We start from the raw sequence: 25463 nt of genomic DNA on the forward strand, positions 1-25463 counted from the left end.
ACTGAGATTATTCATGTTATAATTATAACACTTTTAATTATAACTAATGAAATATGTATTTAATCATTTTTATTTTATTATATCCAACAATTTCTTTTTATTTAAAGCATTTAAATAAAAACACACACTTTGAACCCGGGAAAAATCACATACAACCTTCCTACTAAACAGGGGAATGCCTCTCAGCTTAATAAAAATTTATTTTAAACTATATAAACTTTGATAATTTTATTTATCTTAATTTATATATTAAATTTAAATTTTAAAATTCTCCATATCTTATATATATTTTAAAGGCTAAATATATATTAATATATAAAAAATAATTAAAATACAAAAATTTATATAATTATTAGTAAAATTATTAATTATTTTATTTATAATATTAAAAAAAACTAAAATAAATAATTATAATCATATTACATATACCTTTACGTTACATTTCATATCAATTTATTAAAATATATTTTATAGTATTTCATATATTTAACACATAAAATGATAATGAAAATAACAAATTCAATAATTTGTACTTATCTTTTAAGTGTATTATAAATTAAATTAATATTAATGTAACTCGTTATATTAACATCATGTAATGTCTTATGCTTTACAAACATTAATGTTGAATTTTAGACATTCCCATATGGACATTTCCTCACACTTCTGAGAGTGAGGACGAAGATTCTATGTGATAAATAAAATTTCCGATGTCCTTATGAAAAGAGGAATTAAAACAAGATGTATGAAAAGAGGAATTAAAACAAGATTTATAAAAAGGGAATTAAAATATTATTCAAACATATTGAGCTTTCACTTTTAAGTTTTTTTAAACCGAAATGTTTATAATATTTTATAATGTATTTATTTTAATATTAAATTTATTATATATTTAATTTAATTTAATAAATGAAGAAAACATATACATTTCAATGAAAAATTACAATAATTAAAGTTCTAAAGAAATCAAACCCAAAATAACAATATTATAAACCATTCATATATGTATATATATATTCAATAAAAATTAACAATAACCACATTTTAAAATCATTTTGAGAGATAAGTCTATTATCTTTTGTTTATTATTGTTAAGATCAAGTTGAAGATTGGAGTGAGGTTGTTGGTATTAGGCTAGCCTACAAGTATATTTACTTAAGCATGAAGTTAATGGAGATTTGAATCTGGATGGAAAAGATAATAACCATTGCACCCAACCACTCTAAAAAATCCCAATTAACATATAAAAATTATTTAACTTTTTTAAAATTGTTTTTCAATTATATTAATTAAAATAGATTTATAAAATTTTATTTAAAATTAAGTCATGAAATTAGAATTAAAAAATATCACATTTGAATATTTAGATTGAAAAACACACACATATATATACACGTCTTAAAATTGTTTTTGCTAAGAATTTGTTTAATAGTTCAAGATGTAGAGGTATTTAGCAGGAATGAAACCCTGCTCTTGTTTTAGATGGTGTCGTTTTCCTTGTTCTCTAATAACAGTGAATAATAGTTGTCCCACTATTAATTTGACAACTAAATTATGATAATTTTCTTTTATATATATATAGATCATATAACAAACCATAATGCACACTATTAAACTTTATTCTCAAAACCTGACCAAGGCCGACAAGATTGAACCCAACCTAATGACAGAGGGCCAGCAGACTAACAGGGATCCGACCAAGGGGGCTAAGGCCCACGGTTTTCGCGCTATATTAAAAGAAAGAAGAAAAAGAACTGGCTAGGGTAGAGTTCACCATTTTTATGATCGATAGTTAAAAGAAAAATTACAAAATAAAATAATCTGTGTTGCTTAGCTTGTCAAATTTGACGTTTTTCAGAGTTTCCAACTTGTTTTTATAATTTCAAAGTAGATTTTTGACGGTTTTGTAATTTTTTAACCTGTATTTGAAGAGCAAATCACCCCATAACTAACAATTTACCCATCAAATTCCAACCTTCATACAACGATCACAAGACAAGACAGGATGGTGATGAATGCTCGCTTTTACCCCAAGTTTCTTAACTGTCAGTCCATAACAAAGTCGCCTTCAGTGTTAGAATGGAATGTGCTACTGTACAGTGGCAGTGAAGCCTTGCTTTCACCCCAAGTTTTCATAACTGCCAGCCCGTAACAGTCTCGCATCGAATAGATTTGCACCTGCACACAACACCGTTGAAGTACATAGACCCTGACGCCACTCACATGCACCACATGGACGACAGATTGCAGTTGACAACGTTGAATCTCTACACACCAACGATGTGCTACGTGTTACGTGTTAAATGGTAGTGCCAACGCTTGGCACTTTTCAAGACTGAGGATCTGCATAGCAACTTTTGAAGTTGAAGGACATCACCTGATAGAATGAGAGAAGAGACAAAAACCCATTCCTGACACTGGATCATTTGCCCAACTGCACAAGTATGCAACCCTCTGAAATTGTTATGGTTGATTCACATGCTCTCCTTCCAATTCATGGAAGGTATTGATAATGATCATCTAGTGGTGCTGGTTCGACCCATAAAATTCTTGGTAAAGCTTGTGGGCCAAGACTCTGTCCACATCGTTCACATGGAGTGAATTTGAAATACTATGGCCATAAAATCATGCAGCCAATATACAAATTTTGGGAAAGTGACATTATCCCAACAATAGCACCATCTTGTTATCTTTTAGATTTCACATAATATAAGTACAAACTTTTGGGAAACTCTTGGAATTCTTTAGGTATAAGTACAGTATCTTCTTTACACTTTAAGATAGTAACCTTTTTCGTAAGTGTTTTGTTTAAAATAAATTATTAAATTTATTATGAAGATGAACCATATTACTAAGTTTAAATTCAGATATTAACATATTTATTATTATATATTCGAAAATATATTAATCTTATATATATATATATAAAGAGAACGGAGTCAAAACAATACTTCAATAAATAAGTTTATAATAGAAAAGGAAAATCAACAAATTATATCATAAATGAATATCATCAATTTAATCAATCATATTGATATATAAATAATTATATGATATGCTCATTAATATACCATGCCATCACTAACTCAAAATCAACCAAAACATAAAACAATCAATAAAGTAAAGAGATAACATTTTTCATTAAATGAGAGTGAACAATAGCCTTAATCTTCAATAACAATATTTACGTCCATAGGTGTGGTCAGTTTCAGAATAAGCCTTCAGGAATTTCAATTCTTTAAAATATAACAAATAATGAATGGTTTAGATTTGGTAATTTGAGAATATTCTTAGTCGTAGATATGACCCAACGAATAAAACCAAAGGTTTTCAAATAGTTTTTCAATTTCCTACTTGTCTTGATTTTACAAATTCTCAAATTTACACATGGCAAGAGCATGTATTAGTTATTTAGAATATCAAAAATGGCTTATGAAACATCCTTGAGGTTACAAAACATCATCCCTCCCATCCCATCTTTCTCCAGATTATGAAACATGAAACGACTGCTTGTTCATATTCTCAAGACAAATGGTTTCATTCACTAATGTTCTTAGGTGTGGATCATCCATGTTTGATTACTAATGTTCTCAGGTTTGGATCGGTGAGGTTTCACTTACTAATCTTCTCAAGTTTCAATCGCCCAAGTCTCATTTACTAATTTTCTCGGGTTTCAATCATCCAACTTTGATTAAGGTTGTACATTTACGAATGCAATGCTCGAGCCCCTGGTTCTGTTGCAATGGATTCATATGGCTTGACAATGACTTCTGGTAGTATTACTTTGGCCATTGAAGTTGCTTCCACCATGGTCGATGGGAGGACAATGACTAATTTTGTTTCACCATCAGAAGAAATTTAATATCACAATTTGAGAGTATTCTGAAGATTAAGCCCAATTTAGGAATTGATATATTGTTTTGCAACCTCTAATTTAATTTTATTTTGTTTATATAATGCATCAACGTCATTGGAATTGGAAATAGATTATATTTTGCATGATTTTGATATGGCAGGTATGCTTTCAATATTTTTATTTTGATAATTTATATATACATTGCAATCATTACTGATTACGAATTTACTAATTTCATTACAGAAGTGATTATTGTTTTACTAATTTCAAAGCAGAAGTAGAGCCAATTCTGACTGTCACTATATTTGAGGAATACGAATTTGTGGTTGTTGACAATCAAGGCTATAAATTTGTTGTCCATAAATTGGCTTAAGAATTTCTCAAATATTTGCTCTCTTCCATGTATTTGAAGTTCTTTGATGTTTAATATAAACATAATATCCTTTGGGCATATGTGGACCCCACAAATCTCTTCCATGTATTTGAAATTCTCTGATGTTTAATATAAACGTAATATCCTTTGGGCATATGCGGACCCCACAAATGTTTTGGAAATGGGGCTTGAAAACATGGTTGTAGAATGATGTTTTTCAATTAATCTGTAACGTAATCCATAAATATTCATTTATATATTGTAATCTCTATCAGATTCAATAGTATATATCACAATATATATCCAAACTTATGTTACATTTAAACTGTAGTGCATAATGTTGGCTATAAGCTAATGGCCCCATGGATCTGAAGTTGATCCCATCTTGGTGCCAAGAACTTTCACCTAGATAAAGGCGTTAAGGACCTCATGTTCATTTCAAAATAGAGTGGACCAGTATTGCTTGACAAGTTCACCCAATCTCTACTTACATCAATCCTCGAGTGATTAGATGTTGCATTCATGTCTATGATCAACAAAAATGATAGATGAAGATGAGATGTCCCATCGATCAAGATAGCACATATAAAAATTTTGTGGATTAAGATTTTGGTTACAAGAGAGTTTGAGTTTACATCTAATTGTGAAAATTTGAAAAATTAAGATTTATTTATTAAACATTATAGTTAAAATTTTGGTTACATTACACATCTTAAACTCACAGTTGATATCTAATAGTAAAAAATTGAAACATTAAACATGCCTTTACTTTTCCATTACATCGATATACATTATTAGTTATTAAATTAAATAATATTAATATTAAATTTTAATATTATTATTGTATCGCATGCATTGAGGCAATGAATAACAAAATCCATCTCATTCCAAAGTGATAGAAATCATCTTTTGTAACACATCTCTTACATAGTACAAACCATCACTGATATTAAATGATCACTTAAATTACAATGATTAAAGACAAATTTTCAATTTTTTAACCTATACTAAACTATATTTTATATATATATGAACTTATGCAAATTTAATGCGTAGTTTAATGGATTTGAAAGCAGAGTTTACCCTATTTTGATCATTGCTAAGTGATTACGGGCTCTTTTACCCATCATCCATTTTTTATACTTCCAAACTCCTATGGCATGCAATTTCGATAACTCTCTAATGGCACACACATTGAAGCAACGAACCACAGCACCCATCTCATTCAATAGTGATGGAAATAATTCTGTCACTCGCTGATTAATTGTAGGCCATCTTTTATCTGTTTCTCAAAACAAGATGGAAAATATGGTTAGGGAGATGAAATATTGTGTTAAATTCTTATTTCACTTATTAGGACAAGAAGTAATCGTAAACAATGCATCTGATTTAAAATGAAAAATGGGAAATTATTTATATATATATATATATATATATATATATATATAATATAATATAATATAATAGGTTTAGTATTTTTCATTAAACAATGCATCTTTTATCTATCTATATATATATATAAAATATGTTTAATATTTTTTCATTTTTATTTAAAATTGGATGTATTGTTTACGATTACTTGTTGTCTTAATAAGTGAAGGAAGAATTTAACACAATATTTCATTTCCTTAACTATATATACACACATTTATCAAGGAAGTCATCACTGAAAATTTAGTGAAGCAAGACATTTATAATTAATAACTTTATACAAAATTTTCAAATCTAAGTGTAATAAAATTTAAAATAAATAAATAAATAAATCTTTTGACACACTTTATTGCAAAATATTATTAAATTTATTTTAAATAGCAAGTAAATCATAAATGCAAATGATTTCGAAATAATATAATAGTAAGGAAAACCCATTAATATATTAACATTAATAATTTTAATAGTACGAATAACATGTTGACCATAGTCAAACCATGGTTAACTAATAACAACCATTATTACAATGGTAACCATAGTCAAATCATGGTCGACTATAGACAAGTCATAGCCAAATTATGGTCAACCATAGTCAAGCCGGATTAAACCATGGTCAATTATAGTCAATCATATTTAACTATGTTTGAACATGGTCAAATCATGGTCAAACAATGGTCAATCATCGTCAGACCATTTCAACCATAGTCAAATCATGATCAATCATAATCATACAAATGCTAACCATAGTCATTCACAATCAAAACATAGCCAATGATGTTTAAACATGGTGAACATGTATAACTATAGTCAATCGTCGTCAACCATAGTCAAACAATTGTTAAACATAGTCATTCATAGTCAAAACATAGTTTGTGGTGTTTAAATAGTGTGAACATGGAAAATCATAATCACCCATGATCAACCATAGTCAAAAAATTGCTAACCTAGTCAAGACATAGCAATATTTAACAATAGTGACACATGGTCAAACATAGTCTAGCCACAGTCAACCATAGTTTAGCCATGGTCAACCATCATCAACTATTGTTACCATGGTTGACTATGGTTAATTTTGACAATAGTTAACTATGGTCACCATGGTGAACCATAGTTGACTCTATTCAACATAGTTGATCATCATCAACCATGGTCAGTTATGTTCAACCATGGGCAACTAAGGTCAAAAATGGTCAATCATGGTGATATTTAGTCAATCATAGTCACCATAATCAATCTTTGAAAACCATGGTCAACCCATGCTCAACATGGCCAACAATGGTTAATATGGTCAAACATGGTCAACCTAGGTCACCATAGTAAAACATAATTAACCATAACCATTTGTTATCAATATAGACAACCATAATCTATCATAGAAAATTATGGTCAGCCATGGTCAAATTAGTCAAACCATGTTCACCCACGGTGAACTTGGTCAAGCCATGTTCACTTATGGTTACACCATGCTCACCCATAGTCAACGTTTAAAAATGTTTAATAATATTAATAATAATATGGTTTAAAACATTTTGTTTTACTAATGTGGTTGACTATGTTTGACAATGTTTGATAGTCAACACTCTTCAACAATAGTCAAACATAAGCAACAACATTAGTCAAACATAGTCAAACAAAGTCAACCTTTACAATCAATGTTTAAATAGTTGACCATGATCAAATTTGGTCAGTCCTATGTTTACCATATTTAACAATAGTCAACCTTGTTCGCTCATAGGTCAAAGTCAAACATTGTCAAACTTAGTCAACTAAGGTCATCCTTGATTCATCACAATCAAGATTTAAAAAATGTTTAATAATAATAATATTAATAATACTTAACCATAATATTAATAATATTAATATTGTGACATCGAAATGGTACATAAATCTATCGAACATTGTAATGTGACAAACATTGTCGCAATGTTACATTAGATTGCTTATTTATCCAACGTTGCAATGCGACATTACGAAATTAATCATCCACATTATTAAATATGGTTGACTATGTTCGACTATGTTTGACATGAAACACTATGCAACTTCAGTTAAACATAATTGCCTATTAATATTATTGATTAATATTAATACCAAAATATGTTGTAATGTCGAAATTATATATAAATATATCAAACATTGCAATCGTGACAAAAAATTTTCCCAATGTCACATTACATTGCAATCTATCCAACATAGCAATGTGACATTACAAAACTAGTCAGCCACATTTATTAATTTGGTTGACTTTGTTTGATTGTGTTTGATGGTCAACAATCTTTAACTTCGATCAAACATAATTTCCTATTAATATTATTGATTAATATTAATAACCAAACATAGTCAACCACATTAGTCAAACATAGTCAACCTTTATAGTCAATGTTTAAATACTTAACCATGATCCAACTTGGTCAACCCTGTATTTACCATATTTAACAATAGTCAACCTTGCTCACTCATAGTTGTCCTCAGTCAATGTAACTCAACCATATTCAATTGTAGTCAACCATGATTTACCAAACTCAACCTTAGTTGGTGATAGTTAACGTTTAAAAATGTTTAAGAATAATAATATTAATATTAATAATGTTGATTATTAATAATATTAATAATAACATTAGTAATATTAATATTAGGATTTACTTTATTATTATTATCATTATTATTATTATTATTATTATTATTATTATGATTATGATTATGTGTTTGGATATATTATTAATAATATTAACACTAATCATAATATTATTACTATTAATATCAATATTAGTAATATTTATATTAGGGTTTATGAATAAGGTTTAATAAAGTTGTCTAATAATAATAACAACAACAACAACAATAATACTAAGGTTAACTATATAAAGTGACCATAGTATAATACTATTAATATTAATATAGTGATAGTCAACTATAGTCAACCATCATCTACTATTTCTCCTCATGCATGTTAGTTGTCAACTAACACAAGCACATTAGTAAACGTGGTTGATATACACCAATAAAAATCATTTTCCATGTTTTATATGCCAATCAGTATATATCAACCATATTTACTAATATAATTGTGCTAATAATTACATCCAAGAATACAAAAAGTGTCATTTTTCTTTAAAAAAATCCCTTAACATCAAAACAATCCATAAAAATGTGCAACAAATGTCGAAATAAAAATAAGTAAGAAAATAAATTAATATAAAGAACTTAACATCAAATATGATTTATTCCCAAAATCTTGCGATTTATGACCTAATTCACCAATGTCTTTCCTCTTCAACAAATAAATTTACAATACCCTTAGCTAGAGGAGATTCTTTTTACTCTATCTTTTGATTTTAAATGAGAGTTCATCCTTTTGTAACTTTTTCTCCTCAATTAATTTTACAATAAATACTATTTAGAAAAATTTAAAAGGTCTTAGATCATCTTTTCTCCGAGAAGTATTAATAAAATATTAAGAAAAGGTTTTGAAAATGTCATTTATCCTCTCCGACATGAAAAATATTTCGAAGATGCTTCTCTTTTTGAATAAATAGATTGCTATAAGACGTTTTAGGATAAGCACTCCTTTCTAAATAATCATTCAACTACTTAAAAAATAATAAAACATGCTTAGTTAAGGAGGGAATTCTTTAGGGGAGTGAGATGCCCTTTTAGGGATGATAAAAGAATGCCACGTGTCTTCATAAGAGAAAAGATTTTTTCAAAATCCCTTTCAATTCAAATGTAATTAATATTTTCAACAAATTTGAAATCACCAAAATTCGGCTTTTATATTATGACTATAAGTAGTGTGATTATATAAATTAAATACCTAATAGATATAAATTCATGATACAAATCAAAACACTTACTTCATGATACATCATGTTGCTAAAAAAGAAAAATAACTAAATTATAAATTTATTATTATTATTATCATAAAAAATTTAATATATAAGTTTAACATATATAAATTTCAAAAAACACGTAACCAGATTCTTAACTATGGATATTCACACTCATTTTACCATATTTGTAAATAGGATTTGTTATAATACCATGAGCCAATATCATGGCTTGTCAATGTAACAGGCCTGGTGAAAATGCCATGTAATAAAAGTAAATATAGGCAAAATAATAACCACAGATGATGGGACACTTATTACAAGATAAATGTTGGGAAGAATCCTAGTGATGGGAATCACTTGGGATTGTTTATGGCAAAGGAAATTAGCAAAGGCAATGGCTAAGGCTTTGGAAAGGAAAATGACATTTTTAGCACAATTATTTATGAAAATAATGTAAATTAGGAGAAAAGGGAGGTGAAAGGTCACATGTTGCATGTGAAGAAAAAAATATGGAAAATGAAGAAAATAGAAGTCTCATTCATAAAAAGCCTTCTAAAGATTAGTTGATAACCTTTTGTCAGTTGATTTTTGGAGCTCTCTCATTATTGTCTCTCTCTCTCATACTCTTGGAGACTTAGAGTTTTCTTGGAGAACTCTTCGTGGGTGTGGCATACTTGGACTTTTGAAGCAAGAAGGCAAAGGAAGAGCAAGAAAGTGCAAGAAGGCATATGGAGCAACAACTACATCAGATTTTCTTGCAAGTACTGAGTTGCATGTATGTTTCCTTAACTAGTTTTGGAATGCATAGCAAATGCATTTGGTTTCTTGGTTGTGATCTGTCATTGACATGGAGGATTCCCTGGATTGGTAGTGGATTGCCTAGCTTGCCATTTCTTGGATAGCCATGGTGATTGTGGGTTTACTTTCATTGTTTGTTTTTTTGTTGGTTCGCATGTTTCCTTAGTTTGGGTTGAGTTATTATTTCCTGGAAGCCTTGGTTGGACAAACACTCTGGAAGCCCTGTAATAACTTGGGTTGAGTTACTAGTCCTAGAAGCCTTGGTTGGAAAAACGCTCTGGAAGCCCTTGGTGGGTTGAGTTACTAGTCTTGGAATCCTTGGTTGGACAAACACTCTAGAAGCCCGACAACAGTTGTGGGTTGAGTTACTAGTCCTGGAAGCCTTGGTTGGAACAAACACTCTAGAAGCCCTGGAAGGCTTGGATGGAGACCAATATGATGATGGTTTTGTGATGTCTGACTATGAGGTGGAATCAATGTTTGATGGGTTGATGTGGATGGCCTTTAGAAGCCCTGGATGAGTTTTGATTGATGTGTTCTATGAAATCCCACATTCATACTTGGAATATGAAACGGAGGTGAATGGATGAAGAGAGATTTGGCTTAGCCATTCTACGGTCGAGTGGAACATGGAAGTCCCATCCCGAGTTTGGATTTTGCATCATTAATGAAAGGGTATTTCTCCTTGTATTTGTGTGAGCATTTTGATGGATTATATGTGGTCTATATGACTGTACTCTCATGAGTATTTTTCTTGCTATTATGTTGGTTATGTATGTCTTTTATGACAACAACCATGTGTGGCTCTCATTATGTTTTTACTTGTAATTGAATGATCAATGTATCTATGACCTAATGGATGGAATGGAAGTTGATTTGTTGAGGCATCAATGGTTCTTAGCAATTCTCAGCTAAGTATGAGACCCCTATGCTTAGAATTGTTAATTACACATGTAGATTACACATTTGCAATATGTTTGACGACATTTCAGTCATGGCTAGTAGGGGTCCAGACAAGGTCTTGAAAAAGTGATTGCTTTAGTACCGTCATTTCCATGTTATTTTTCTGACTTGAAGAGATGGTTCAATTCTAGGCAGTGACCTATGCGCTGGGCCTGAAAAAGTGGCTTAAATCCCGAAGTCACTGGCATAGCACTAACAGTCCTGGTCTTTGGCCACTGGCAGGCAAGCCTGTGAGAGTGACATTGGTTTTTGGTCACCCTCATGCCTATAGAATGAGAGCGACTGAGGCTTAAGTTGTCCAAAAGTTCAGTGGGACCCCAAAGCAAGTTGTCTAAAGAATTGGATTGGTTCTTGAGGGCCCTGTAGTTGATGATTAATGTCTGTATGGTGTGTTTCTATCAGTTCCACTTCCTTAACGTGGCTTAGGAGGTTGAATCATATCATAGTGGCCTCTCATAGGATGTTTACCCTAGTTGTTTGGTTCCTTGGGTAGATGTGGGAGGAGGGTGTTATAGAGTGGTATCAGAGCTAGGTTCACCCCTCAGACTGGATGGGCTATGTGTTGTCCATGCATGCATGTCAGTTTCATGTGTGTCCCTCACACTTGCATTCCATGTGCTTGTTGCGTTTGCATGATGTTTTTCATGGTTGTAGTGATGTCGGCATGTGAAACTTAAGGTTGTTGTGGTGGGATGTAGCATCATGAGTGTATGACTGGTTACATGTTGATTTATGTTGCTTACATGTATCATTGTAGTATTTTGATTGTGATCTTGCTTGTTGGTTACATTTTTGTATGCTTGGTTGCATGTATCATTCTTGTAGGTTTGATTTCAAGTATCAGTCATTCATGCTTGATCATATGTGTTTATGCATATGTGTGGATGGCTATGCATCGCTTATGCATGTTCATGTTTGCATGTGGTCAAGTGTACAGTGATGTAGTGGTGGTTGTCATGCATGAGGCCGTGGTGTGTGTTGTTATTGAGATCATGCATTGATGGCTGGATCCTAGCTAGAATGAAGGTTGCATGGTCATATGCTTACGTTTTATGTTTCTATATGTTATCATGATTATGTTATACATGTATCACATTGATTTGTTGATCTTGCAGACAAGGTATCCTCCCCGGGCTATACTAAGGTGCGTTGGTTTAGATGACATGATATACCTTGTAGGAAGAAATATCAAATGGCTAGCAAGATGGTTGACTACAAAGACTCTCCCAATGAATCCGAAGAGAAGTCTAGTATTGGGAACCCTTCCTATTTGGTAGTTACACTGAGAAGCTTAAAGGAAGAGATAAGGATTTGTAAGGCATATAATGACAGAATCATACAGGCACAGGAGAAACAAGCAAAGGTAAATGTAGTAATACTTCAGAGTTTGTCAGATTTGCAACGACAGGGACCACGTCGGATCAGCTATGAGAAGGAGGATAGAACTAATGGGGCATATGGTAGTCAATCGCATGGTGGTCACAAATCAGATAGAGATGACACAATTAGAGATGGCAGATGGTTGGACACTCTAGATAGGAGAAGGGATAGACACATGTATGATTCTAGTTCTGATTCAGATAAGCATCATGATCATCATTAGTATCATCCTTACAGGAAAAGAGATAGGGGATATTTTTCAGATGAGTTTAAGAAAGTGAAGCCACCAACATTTGATGGATAGATGAAGAATCCATAGGATGCAGAGGCATGGTTGCTTGGCATGATCATCATTAGTATCATCCTTACAGGAAAAGAGATAGGGGATATTTTTCAGATGAGTTTAAGAAAGTGAAGCCACCAACATTTGATGGATAGATGAAGAATCCATAGGATGCAGAGGCATGGTTGCTTGGCATGCAGAAATTCTTTAGGTTGAATGACTGTTCAGAGAACATGAAAGCTAGAGTGTCTACATTCAGTCTCAAAGGTCAATCAGACATTTGGTGGAAAGATGTGAAGAATTTCAGATGCATTCATGAGGAGGATTTGACTTGGAGTGAGTTTCAGCAACTATTCAAGAATAAGTACTTGTGAGAGAGAGACCTTAATGACAAGGCAAAATAATTTTATGAGCTAAATATGGGATCTATGACAGATGATGAGTACACCAACAGGTTCTTGGAGTTACTGAGGTATGTTCCTTATCTCATAGAGGAAAAGGCCAAGAGTCAGAGGTTTGTTAGTGGGTTACTGGTTGCATTTAAAGATAGAATGGAGTTCGATGAGCCTAGATCATTGGAGGAGGCAATTCATAAGCTAAGGCATTGCTATGAACAATCGAAGCGTAGAACCGAGACTAAGCTAGACTGGAGAGGTAATGCAAAGAACAAAGGAAAATGGGACAGAGAGAGAGCAAGACCTTAGGATATAGGTAACAAGGAGAATGTCGCACCACCTAAGAAGTTCAATGCATCAGATAAAGGAGAGGTATTCTGATCAAGAGAACAAAACAAGGAGACGGGCTGGAAGCCTATAGAGTGTTGGATTTTTGATAAGGATCATCACATGAGAGATTTTCCGTTGAATCAAGGTGGTAGACGTTAAATATATAGTGCACATGAGGCACAGACTGTTGGGGATGTTGGTCAGAGTATTACGCATATCTATGCAGCATTGGATAACAAGAAGGTAGAGCATCAAGCATCTATCATTCATATGGACGATAAGCTTTGTGATTAAGTTATTTCTATTGATTAACCCTAGATCTAATAATAGCTATGTTAGTCCTGACTTGGTGGAAAAGTGTAGTTTGAGTAAGAAATTGCATGCAGAGTCTTGGTTAGTGCAAATGGTTATGAGTACAAAGAAACAAGTTCATCATTGGGTAAGAGCTTGTGCATTTTATTTGAATGGTATGTGTACCGCAACACATTTGAATGTATTACCGTTGGGTTCATACAGTATGTTGTTGGGCATGGATTGGTTGTATTTTTTATAAAACCAAGGTAAATTGTTATGATAAAGCTATTAAGTGTGTTGATGACAATGGAGAACCAAGAGTCTTACAGGGTAAGAAGAAAACTACATCAATTAGGATGGTGACAGATATGCAAGCAAAGCGCAGTCACAGGAAAGGGTGTAAGTTATTCACATTGCACATTTCTAGCAATAAGGGTAAGGAAGTTGAGGATATAGATGTGTTGAGCAGGTACCTAGTTTTACAGCATTTCAAAGATGTACTTGCTGAGGACATTACAGAGTTTCCACCTCACAAGGAGGTAGACTTTTCTATTGAGTTAGTACCAGGGGCAGCTCCAGCATCAAAAACATCTTACACGTTGAGCACACCTGAGTTGGTTGAGTTAAAGTTGCAACCGAAGGAAATGTTGGACAAGGGGTATATTAGGTCAAGTGTATCACCATGGGGCACACCGGTATTGTTTGTGAAGAAGAAAGATGGTACTCTTAGACTATGCATTGATTACAAGCAATTGAACAAAGTGACTATCAAGAACAAGTATCCATTGCTAAGGATTGATGGCTTGTTCCACCAGTTGAAGGGAGCAGAAATGTTCTCGAAGATCGATCTGAGATCGAGATATCATCAGGTATGCATCAAAGAGGAGGACATTTACAAGACCGCATTGAGGACTAGGTATGGGCATCATGAGTTTGTTGTTGTTCCATTTGGCTTAACTAATGCTCTACCTACATTTATGAGCTTGATGAATAGTGTTTTCATCCGTATTTGCATAAGTTTGTTTTTGTGTTCATTAATGATATATTGGTATATTCTAAAAATGAGGAAGAGAAAGCCAAACATTTAGCAGCAGTGTTGAGGTCGTTGAGAGAGAATTAGTTGTATGCTAAGCTCATCAAGTGTAGTTTCTTTCAAACTGAGGTACGCTACTTGGGGCATGTTGTCTCCAAGGAGGGAATTGCATTAGATCTAGAGAAGATAAGGACCATCATGGAGTGGGTATCTTCTAAGAATGTGGATGAGGTGAGATATTTCATGGGTTTGGCAGGCTACTACAGGAGGTTCATCAGGAACTTCTCACAGATTGCTTATCCTATCACATCATTGCAGAGGAAAGGTAAGAAGTTTGAATGGGCTGAGGAGTGTGAGGCTAACTTTGAGCAACTTAAGCAGTTGTTGACACATGCACCAATGTTACAGATTGCAGATCCAAACAAAGAGTTTATCGTATGCACAGATGCTTGCAAGAGATGACTTGGTGGAGTCCTTATGCAAGATGGATAGCTGGTATGTTATGAGTCAAAGAAATTAAATGAGCACGAGCAGAACTACCCAACACATGATTTGGAGTTAGCAACGATCATACATACATTGAATATGTGGAGACACTATCTTCTTGGCATAAATTTTGTACTTATGAGTGATCATAGTGGTCTGTGATATCTATTTGACCATCTGAATATGAATGGTAGAAAAACGCAGTGGTTGGCTACAATCAGCGAGTTTGATTTCAAGATCTTATATATCAAAGGTAAAGAGAAAAAAGTGGTAGATGCTCTCAGTAGACTGGTACAGGTAAATCACTTAGCAACTATGAGCTTCTATGGGACATATTTACAAGATAGGATCTTACGAGCAGGTCAGCAGCATGTCAAATATATGGATATTGTGCCACAGGTTGCAAAAAATCATAGGTACAGGTGCAGGTGATGGTACACGTAGTGGTACAGGTACAGGTACAGGTGCAGGTGCACAAGGTATGGGTTATTGTCTTACAATAGATGGGTTTGTCAGGTTCTTAGACAAGATATATGTATCGGATAACAGTGAGCTCAAGAAGGTGATCTTGAGGGAGTTTCATGCAAAACCTTATTCAAGTCACTTAGATTATCAGAAGACGTTAATTGCAATGAAGATATTTTACTATTGGCTGAATATGAAGAGGGATGTAGCAAATTTTGTGGCTATTTTGATTGTCAGCTAGTGAAGGAAGAATGTAAGCATCCAGGTGGACTGCTACAGCCGATCGTGATCCCAGAGTGGAAATGGGAAGTCATTTCCATGGACTTCTTTACAGGCTTACAGAAGATAGTGAGACATCATGATTCCATCATGGTTATTATGGATAGGTTGATGAAGGTTGCATATTTCATACTGGTGAAGTCTAATTTTTCAACTAGCGATGTAGCACAGGTATTCATCTGAGATGTGGTTAGATTGCACAGTGTTCCGAAGAATATTGTGTCAAACAGGGATGTGAAGTTCACTTCAAGGTTTTGGAAGGAGTTGTTTGTAAGTTTGGACATAGAGTTGGCCTTCAATATGGATTATCATCTGCAAATAGTGTTGGAAATAATACTGAGAGGGGGGGGTGAATCAGTATTATGACATTTATAAAACTTTTCATTTCCAAACTCTGATTCATATATGCTACTTCCACAACTTCTTATGATTATGTTAATTGATCTTCAATGAGTGCATTAGAACATTATCAACCATATTATCAGTTAACAAATGCAGTAACATAGAATAGATCATCACACATAAGGCACACACATGAACACCATGATATAAGGTGGAAACCCAATGCGGGAGAAAACCACCTGCTGCAAGTCATCTCAATCTTCTTTAATAAGAAAATCCTTTTACAATATTTTGTACTGGTGTAGTCTTATACCAGCACGGGAGCTACAACCCCCTTTGCTCTTGTACTAGCCGATCCATTTACTAGTACGCAGGCTGCTACCTGCTACAATGCTCCAAATATTTCCTTTAGCTCTTGTACTAGCTTAGATACTAGTACGTAGGTGCTGACCTACAATCTTCTCTCCTCCAGGTACCACGTTTCATCAATTTTCAGACTGGATACACTGAAGCACAACACATAATCTGAAAGGCCACATTTCATCCAATTTTCATACTGGACCCAACAACAACATAAACAAGCTTCTGAATCACCCAAGCACTAGATCCATACATATACAAGTGAGTCATCAACCAGATCTAGTCCATCAGATCACATGAAGATAAGTCATTATGAACCCGATCCATTCATCTATCAAAAACTGAAACAAACTCTATCACTTCTCAGAATACTGTCATAATATCAGAAACCAGACATCACTTCAAAACCCAGAACACAGCAATGATAAACATGGACAGCTAAATATATTTCAAGAGAAGTACGCAGCTTCACCCATGTAATGCCTGCGTACAGTACGCAATGTTCCCAACTGAGCACCTGCGTACCCACGCATTGTGCCTCAAAGACTTCCTGCGTACCTGTGCTCTGTGTCCAATGAACTGCCTGCGCACCTCCGCAGCTGCAGCGCTTCTGGTCCTGCGTATCTGCGCACCTGTGACGCTTCTGTGCCTGCGTATCTCCGCTCTTTTCTTTCACTGTACCTGTGTACCTTCGGGTATAGATAATTTCAAGACTTCAAGAATAACCCAGACAGTCAGATCTACAGATCTGATCATGTGCCGAAGAGATCTCAATCCATCAGTAGATTCACCTTATTTAGATCTAGACATTACTCCCAAGAGATCATAATATTTCAGATCTAGCTCTCATAAGATGTTCAACCCAAAAGCATCTATAAGCCAAATGATCTCCTTTGCTTTATATAGGCAAGCTCTTCCTCAAATCATGGATCAATACCACGGGTCAAAACCATAATAACACAATACCGTCGGCTAAATACCAAGGGTTAAACATAAGAAACCCCACGTGTGCTTTTCTCTGCCTTGAAGTAAGTGAACTGGGGGTACGCACCTCCTGAACGGGATAACTGCGGGTATGTACGCACTTTATGTAACACCAGCCTGCGTGTACGCACCTTCTGTAAGGTGTACCTGTGTACCCCTTATTTTCTTCAATATTTGATAGCTGATCATCAATTTCTGTTGCTGACTTGAGGTACTGTGATCTATCACCTGAATGGGTTGCCATCAAGGACAACACTTTAGCCATAATGCCAATAATGAAAAAAGTGGCAGATGCTCTCAGTAGACTGGTACAGGTAAATCACTTAGCAACTATGAGCTTCTATGGGACATATTTACAAGATAGGATCTTACGAGCAGGTCAGCAGCATGTCAAATATATGGATATTGTGCCACAGGTTGCAAAAAAGCATAGGTACAGGTGCAGGTGATGGTACACGTAGTGGTACAGGTACAGGTACAGGTGCAGGTGCACAAGGTATGGGTTATTGTCTTACAATAGATGGGTTTGTCAGGTTCTTAGACAAGATATATGTATCGGATAACAGTGAGCTCAAGAAGGTGATCTTGAGGGAGTTTCATGCAAAACCTTATTCAAGTCACTTAGATTATCAGAAGACGTTAATTGCAATGAAGATATTTTACTATTGGTTGAATATGAAGAGGGATGTAGCAAATTTTGTGGCTATTTTGATTGTCAGCTAGTGAAGGAAGAATGTAAGCATCCAGGTGGACTGCTACAGCCGATCGTGATCCCAGAGTGGAAATGGGAATTCATTTCCATGGACTTCTTTACAGGCTTACAGAAGATAGTGAGACATCATGATTCCATCATGGTTATTGTGGATAGGTTGATGAAGGTTGCACATTTCATACTGGTGAAGTCTAATTTTTCAACTAGCGATGTAGCACAGGTATTCATCTGAGATGTGGTTAGATTGCATAGTGTTCCGAAGAATATTGTGTCAAACAGGGATGTGAAGTTCACTTCAAGGTTTTAGAAGGAGTTGTTTGTAAGTTTGGACATAGAGTTGGCCTTCAATATGGATTATCATCTGCAAATAGATGGACAGACAGAGAAGGTCAACAAGATATTGGAGGACATGTTGAGGATGTATGTGATGCATCAACAACGAAAGTGGGAAGAATACCTTCCATTGGTAGAGTTCGCATACCAAAATGGGTATCAAGAATCTTTGATAATGAGTCATTTTGAGGCATTGTATGGAAAAATTTGTAACACTCCCATTAGTTGGAGTGATCTGGTTAACAATGTATTGATTGGACCAGATATGTTGGAAGACATGGAACATGAAATGTAGATGATCAAGAAGAATCTAAAGGCAGCACAGGATAGGCAGAAAAGCTATGCAGATAGGAATAGGTTGTCAAAGGAGTTCTAGGTTGGGGAACAGGTGTATTTGCGCATCAAACCAAAGAAGAGCTCCTTGTGGATTGGATCATGTGCCAAGCTAGCACCACAGTTTTGTGGACCCTTCAATATTGTTGAGAGGATTGGGCCAGTAGCCTATCGACTTGCACTGCCTCCGACAGTGAAATTTCATGATGTTTTCCATGTATATTTGCTTAAGAAGTATGTTAAGGATGTTGATCATGTGATTGATAAGTTTGTATTGCAGGTGGAACCAAATGGAGAATTCTGACTGGAGCCTCAGTGTATATTGTAGAAAAAGGTGCTCATGCTCTAGAACTGAGCAATCGAGAAGGTTAAGGTGCAGTGGAAGCACTTTGGGCCTGATGAAGCTACATAGGAGATGATGGACTAGATGCGAGCTATGTATCCTTCCTTGTTTTTCAGTTGAGGCAAAGCAGTTTTGGTTTGGTGTTTTGGTGTGATTTTGGTATATGTTGTGGTATATGTTTTGATGATGTTGGTTTATGTACATATGTATATGTATGAAAATATGCCATGAGCTATGTTATAAAGCTCCGCTATGCGGTATGTTGTTATGATGTCATGTTGTTATGTTTCATGTTGGTTTTCTTTTCAACAGGTTGATCATGGTAAATATTATATTGAGCTAAGTTATAAATCTCCATCGGCAATATATTTTTCTAGAAAAATTTTGTGGTTATAGGTGTTGTTTAACACTAAGGATGGTGTTTCCCCAAAGGGGAGGGTTCTGTAATAACCCTGGTGAAAATTCCATGTAATAAAACTAAATAAAGGAAAAATAATAGCCACGAATGATGGTACACTTATTCCAAGTTGAATGGTGGGTAGAATCCTAGTGATGGGGATCACTTGTGATTGTTTATGGCTAAGTAAATTGGCAAAGGCAATAACTAAGGCTTTGGAAAGGCAAATGGCATTTTTGGCACAATTGTTTATGAAAATAATGGAAATTAGGAGAAAAGGGAGGTGAAAGGTCACATGTTGCATGTGAGGAGGAAATTGAAGTAAAATAATGGGAAATGAAGAAAACAGAGACCTCATTCATAAAAAGGCTTCTGAGGACCAGTTGGTAACCTTTTTTTAGTTGAGTTTTGGAGCTCTCTCATTATTCTCTCTCTATCATACTCTTGGAGACTTAGAGTTTTCTTAGAGCACTCTTGGTGGGTGTGGCATTCTTCGATTTTTAGAGCAAGAAGGAAAAGGAAGGGAAAGAGGCATGCATGGCACATGCATGTGGTTTCTTGGTTTTGATCTGTCACTGGAATGGAGGATTGTCTGGACTGATAGTGGATTGCCTAGCTTTGCCATTTCCTGGATAGCCATGGTGATTATGGGTTTATTTTCATTGTTTATTTTTGCTTGGTTCTCATGTTTCCTTAGCTTGGGTTGAGTTATTAGTTCCTGGAAGCCCTATAACATCCTGGGTCTGGTTACTAGTCCTAGAAGCCTTGGTTAGACAAAAGATATGGAAGCCCTTGGTGGTTTGAGTTATTAGTCCTAGAAGCCTTGGTTGGAAAAAAACTCTAAAAGACTGGTGGCATTTGTGGGTTGAGTTACTAGTCCTAGAAGCCTTGGTTGGAACAAATGCCATGGAAGCCCTGGAAGGCTTGGATGGAGACCAATCTGGTGATGGTTTTGTGACGTCTGACCGTGAGGTGGAATCACTGTTTGATGGGTTGAGGTGGATGATCTCTGGAAGCCCTGGATGAGTTTTGATTGATGTGTTCTACGAGATCCCACATTCATGCTTGGAATATGGCATGGGGGTGAATGACTGAAGAGAGATTTGGCTTATCCATTTTATGGTTGGTTGGAACATGGAAGCCCATCCCGGGTTTGGATTTTGCATCATTAATGAAAAGGTATTTCTCCTTAAATTTCTATGAGCATTTTGATGGATTATATGTGGTATATATGACTGTACTCTCAGGAGTATTTCTGTTGCTATTATGCTAGTTATGTATGTGTTTTATGACAACAATCATGTGTGGCTCTCATCATGTTTTTACTTGTAATTGAATGATCAATGTATCTATAACCTAATGGATGGAATGACAATTGATGTATTGAGGCATCAATGGTTCTTAGAGATTCTCAGCTAAGTATGAGACCCCTATGCTCAGAACTATTAATTACACTTGTAGATTAGACATTTACAATATGTTTGACGAAATTTCGGTAATGGCTAGTAGAGGTCTAGTCAAGGTCTTGAACAAGTGATTTATTTAGTACTATCATTTCCATGTTATTGATGATTAGGAGAGATGGTTCAATTCTGGCCATTGACCTAGGCTCTGGGCCTGAAAAAGTGGCTCAAATCCCGGAGTCATTAGTATAGCACTGACAATTTTGGTCTTTGGTCATTGGAAGGCAAGCCTGTGAGATTGACTTTGGGTTTCTGGTCGCCCTCATGACTATAGCATGAGAGTGACTGAGGCTTAAGTTGTCCAAAAGTTCAGTGGGACCCCAAGGCAAGCTATCTAAAGCTTTGGATTCATTCCTGAGGGTCCTGTAGTTGATGATTAATGTTTGTATGGTGTGTTTCCATCATTTCCACCCCCTTAACGTGATGTAGGAGGTCAAATCATATCATAGTGGCCTCTCATCGCATGTTTACCCCGGCTAGCCGATTGCTTGGGTAAATGTGGGAGGGCGGTGTTACAATCAATACCACATGCCCAAAAAATAACATAGCACATTTCATATGACACTTTTTCATATGATATTTTCTTTATATAATAAATTTAATTAAAAGGGTAAAATGGGAATAACTACTCTGGAGATAAATAGCAGCCTTTGATTTGTGTATACTACTAAGAATATTCTAGAATATTTCATGGAGGTTGAATCCCTACCGTTTACCTAATAATTCTTGATAATTAAATTAAATTTATGAAAGTCGTGTTTCAAAATAGGCACACCTATTTGTTAGAAATTAATTAACGAAGCAACGAAATACACAAAATATTGTGGAAACACAAATATAGAAACACATAAGACAAGAGAGACACATATATATGTGGTACACCCAATTTGGGCTACGTCCACAGTGAAACAACTAGTCCTTTCTTTTATATTATCCAATAAAATGAAGAGATACAACCTACAACAGATCTTCTCTAATTTCCTCTTCGCTCTCACATAGTCTCCTCTCTCTCTCTCTCTCACTCAAAATAATCATACATAGCCACAATACAATTCCCTCATATAAATCGAGGGTTTATTTATAGTGGAAAAACCTTAAATTAACATAACTTCTATCGTCAGATCATCCGCTTAATGAGCGACCTGGATTGACTACGAAATTACAATATTTTACAAGGTAAAATTTCATCTATTTTTAGCTTCGGGTGCATTTCCCCCGAACCCTTGCCCGGGGGGGGGGCTCATAAAATTCTTCGTCGTCCCCCCTGGACCCCCCTGATGTTTTGAATGAAGGACCGTGGTTTTGGGGTAGACTAGGGCTTTACATTACTCCATGGTTCCTAAATTTTGATGCTACTAATATAGTGGGCACAACTATGTCAGTTTGAGTGAGAATCCCAACTCTCCCTCTTCTATTTAGGCACAATAAGGTCCTAGAGGATATTGGAAATACTCTTGGAAAATCCAAAAATATAGACCTAGAAAAAATAGAGAAAGGCTTATTTTATTTTGCCAAAATATGTGTAGATATAGACCTTATGAAAGAGTCCACCTAACCACATTTAGTTGAATCACAAAAACTTTTAGTGGACCCAAGTATTAGATTACAAGAACACAACATTCATATGTCGAACATGTTTTCAAACGGGTCATCTGCAAAGCACATGCCCTCTGACAAAAAACAAAAAGAGGTACACCAATAAGCCAAAAGGATAGTAGGTATCAGATCCTCATATCTTAGATGAAGAAGAGGAAGAAACCATGGAGAATCTACCAATCTAAGTAGAAGAATATGTACATGCACAATAAGGTAACCAAGCAGAAGGCGGTGCAAAGGCTCGATCCGAAATAGCAACCCACATATATAAGGGCATCGATTTAGTTAAGATCTAGGCAGTTGACGGGATGGGGGGAAAAAAGACAACATTTATCTGTGAGTTTAGAGTCCGACAAATAAGCCTCACCAAAGATAATAGGAAGGGAACTAGGAATGGTTCTTGTTGAACCAATCTCGGAGGGTTGGCAGGAAGTGAAAAAAAGAAAGGCAAAAAAGAGAATTTAGGTGATTATTTCCACACTTAACTTCGAATTGATTTTCTTTGTATTTCATTTTATATTTTTTTTTACAGCTCAACGTCATGAGGCATATCTCCTGAATGTGTTCAACATATACAAAATGTAATTTTGTTATTTCATTTATGGTGAATAAAATTATGTGTCTTTCTTCGAGAAAAAACATATATGTTCCAATATACAATGATTTAAATCTTAATGGAGATAGTTACAAAGAAGTGATGTTTTGAACCCTTGACTTCTATGAACAACTCAAAGTAGATTAACATGTATTTATATAAGTTTGCACCACTTTTTTGTTGAAGAATTTTTTTAGTGTTTTGATAATTTCGATTTCACTTTTATTTTTTAGAACAAGTTCCACGTCTTTATTTGCAATTTTTGAATTTAGAATCTCTCACATAAAATTATATAATTTTTGAAATTATAATTTAATAATAAGAAATATCAATTTAAAAATAAAATAATAAAAATTTGTTTATTAAAATGAATTTGAAAAATTGGAAATTGGAATAATAAAATTTTCCATTAATAAACATTTAATCACATAACATTTAGAATATTAATTTTTACATAATACAAACTAAAGTTATTTATTTTCTATGACAAAAGCATAACATAGTTAGAATTAAAGACTCTATAAAGGAATGTGTATTCCTACATTATGAGAACATGGCTTATTAAACAATCCAAAAAGGGCTTTGTGATTATTAGTTTTTTAAGCTCTAATTTCCATGATGTGTAGATGGATGCTTATTCTACTGCCTATTCCACTTCTACTGTCTCTCCTCCTTCATCCCCAATTTCCTCTCCCACTCTCAAGGATCTTTCGAATTTGGGAGATTTTCATGTTCTTGGTGGGGGATCTCAAAATTCCCATGTTTCAGCCACATCGATGCCTGAACATGATCTTGTGTCTAGTTTGTCGATTAATCCCCTCTTAGAATCTCTTTGAGGCTATCATTTAGGTCATTTCCCCCCTTCTGATGAGTCAGTTCTCTTACCCTCTGATGGTGAACCTATTGTGTCATTGCTTTTGCCATCGTATTCTCCTCCCCTAATTGAAGCTCCCTTTGATTCCTCGCCCACAATTCAGTGGGGAATGACTTGGAATTCATGATGTTGAACTCGTCTTTGGACTCAGTGAAGCTCTCCATCCACAAGGCATGGGTGACACCTTTTGTCCTGTGTATCAACCCTGATTCATCATTGAACATCACTGTGTGTCAAGAAGGTGAGTGGGGTAGTCTACATTTCAAGTGTTGATCATCTGCTAAGCTTCTGGACTTTCAGAGAGACTCTGATCTCAGAGATGTCACCATTTTTTCCTCCTCTGTTTCGCAAGCCCTTAGGGATAATGTGCTCGATTCAAAGCTCCCCTGATGAACATCCACTCTCTCAATCTTTGTGTCTTGGGGGACGCCACTAAACGATCCTACCTTAGAATATGATCATATATGTATGACCTTTCATCATTTTGATGTAGGAGACGATGTCTATCAAAGAGAAAGACATCAAATATTATTTCTCCATCTATCATTCATGGCATATGGTTGTGGCTGACTTTTATAGCTTATCGGGTGGACTTGTGGCACTTTCAAATCCTAGGTGGGATAATTTGACAACCTATAAATGTTTTGAAGACATATTTTTGTCAAGGAATTTACGAGGGTACTCTGGCCGTATTCATCTTCTCAACTTGTATGCCCCTTACAGAGACATGTTATTCTAGGATCAGTTGGATGCCTGTGGGTTATTGAAAATTAGCTCCCTTATAATCACAGGTAATTTCAAAGCTACTTTATAAAGGGAGGAATGTTAGGGTGCTCGAAGCAGAATGGACCCCTTGGCGGGGAACCTTGTTGATCTTTTTGCTGGTAATCATATAGTGGATATTCTTCTTTCTCTTGTTTCTCCTACTTGGAATA

The sequence above is a fragment of the Pinus tabuliformis genome, chromosome X, assembly GCF_031772625.1.
Source record: "Pinus tabuliformis cultivar Carrire ecotype Pingquan chromosome X, CPIR1, whole genome shotgun sequence".
Taxonomy (NCBI): domain Eukaryota; kingdom Viridiplantae; phylum Streptophyta; class Pinopsida; order Pinales; family Pinaceae; genus Pinus; species Pinus tabuliformis.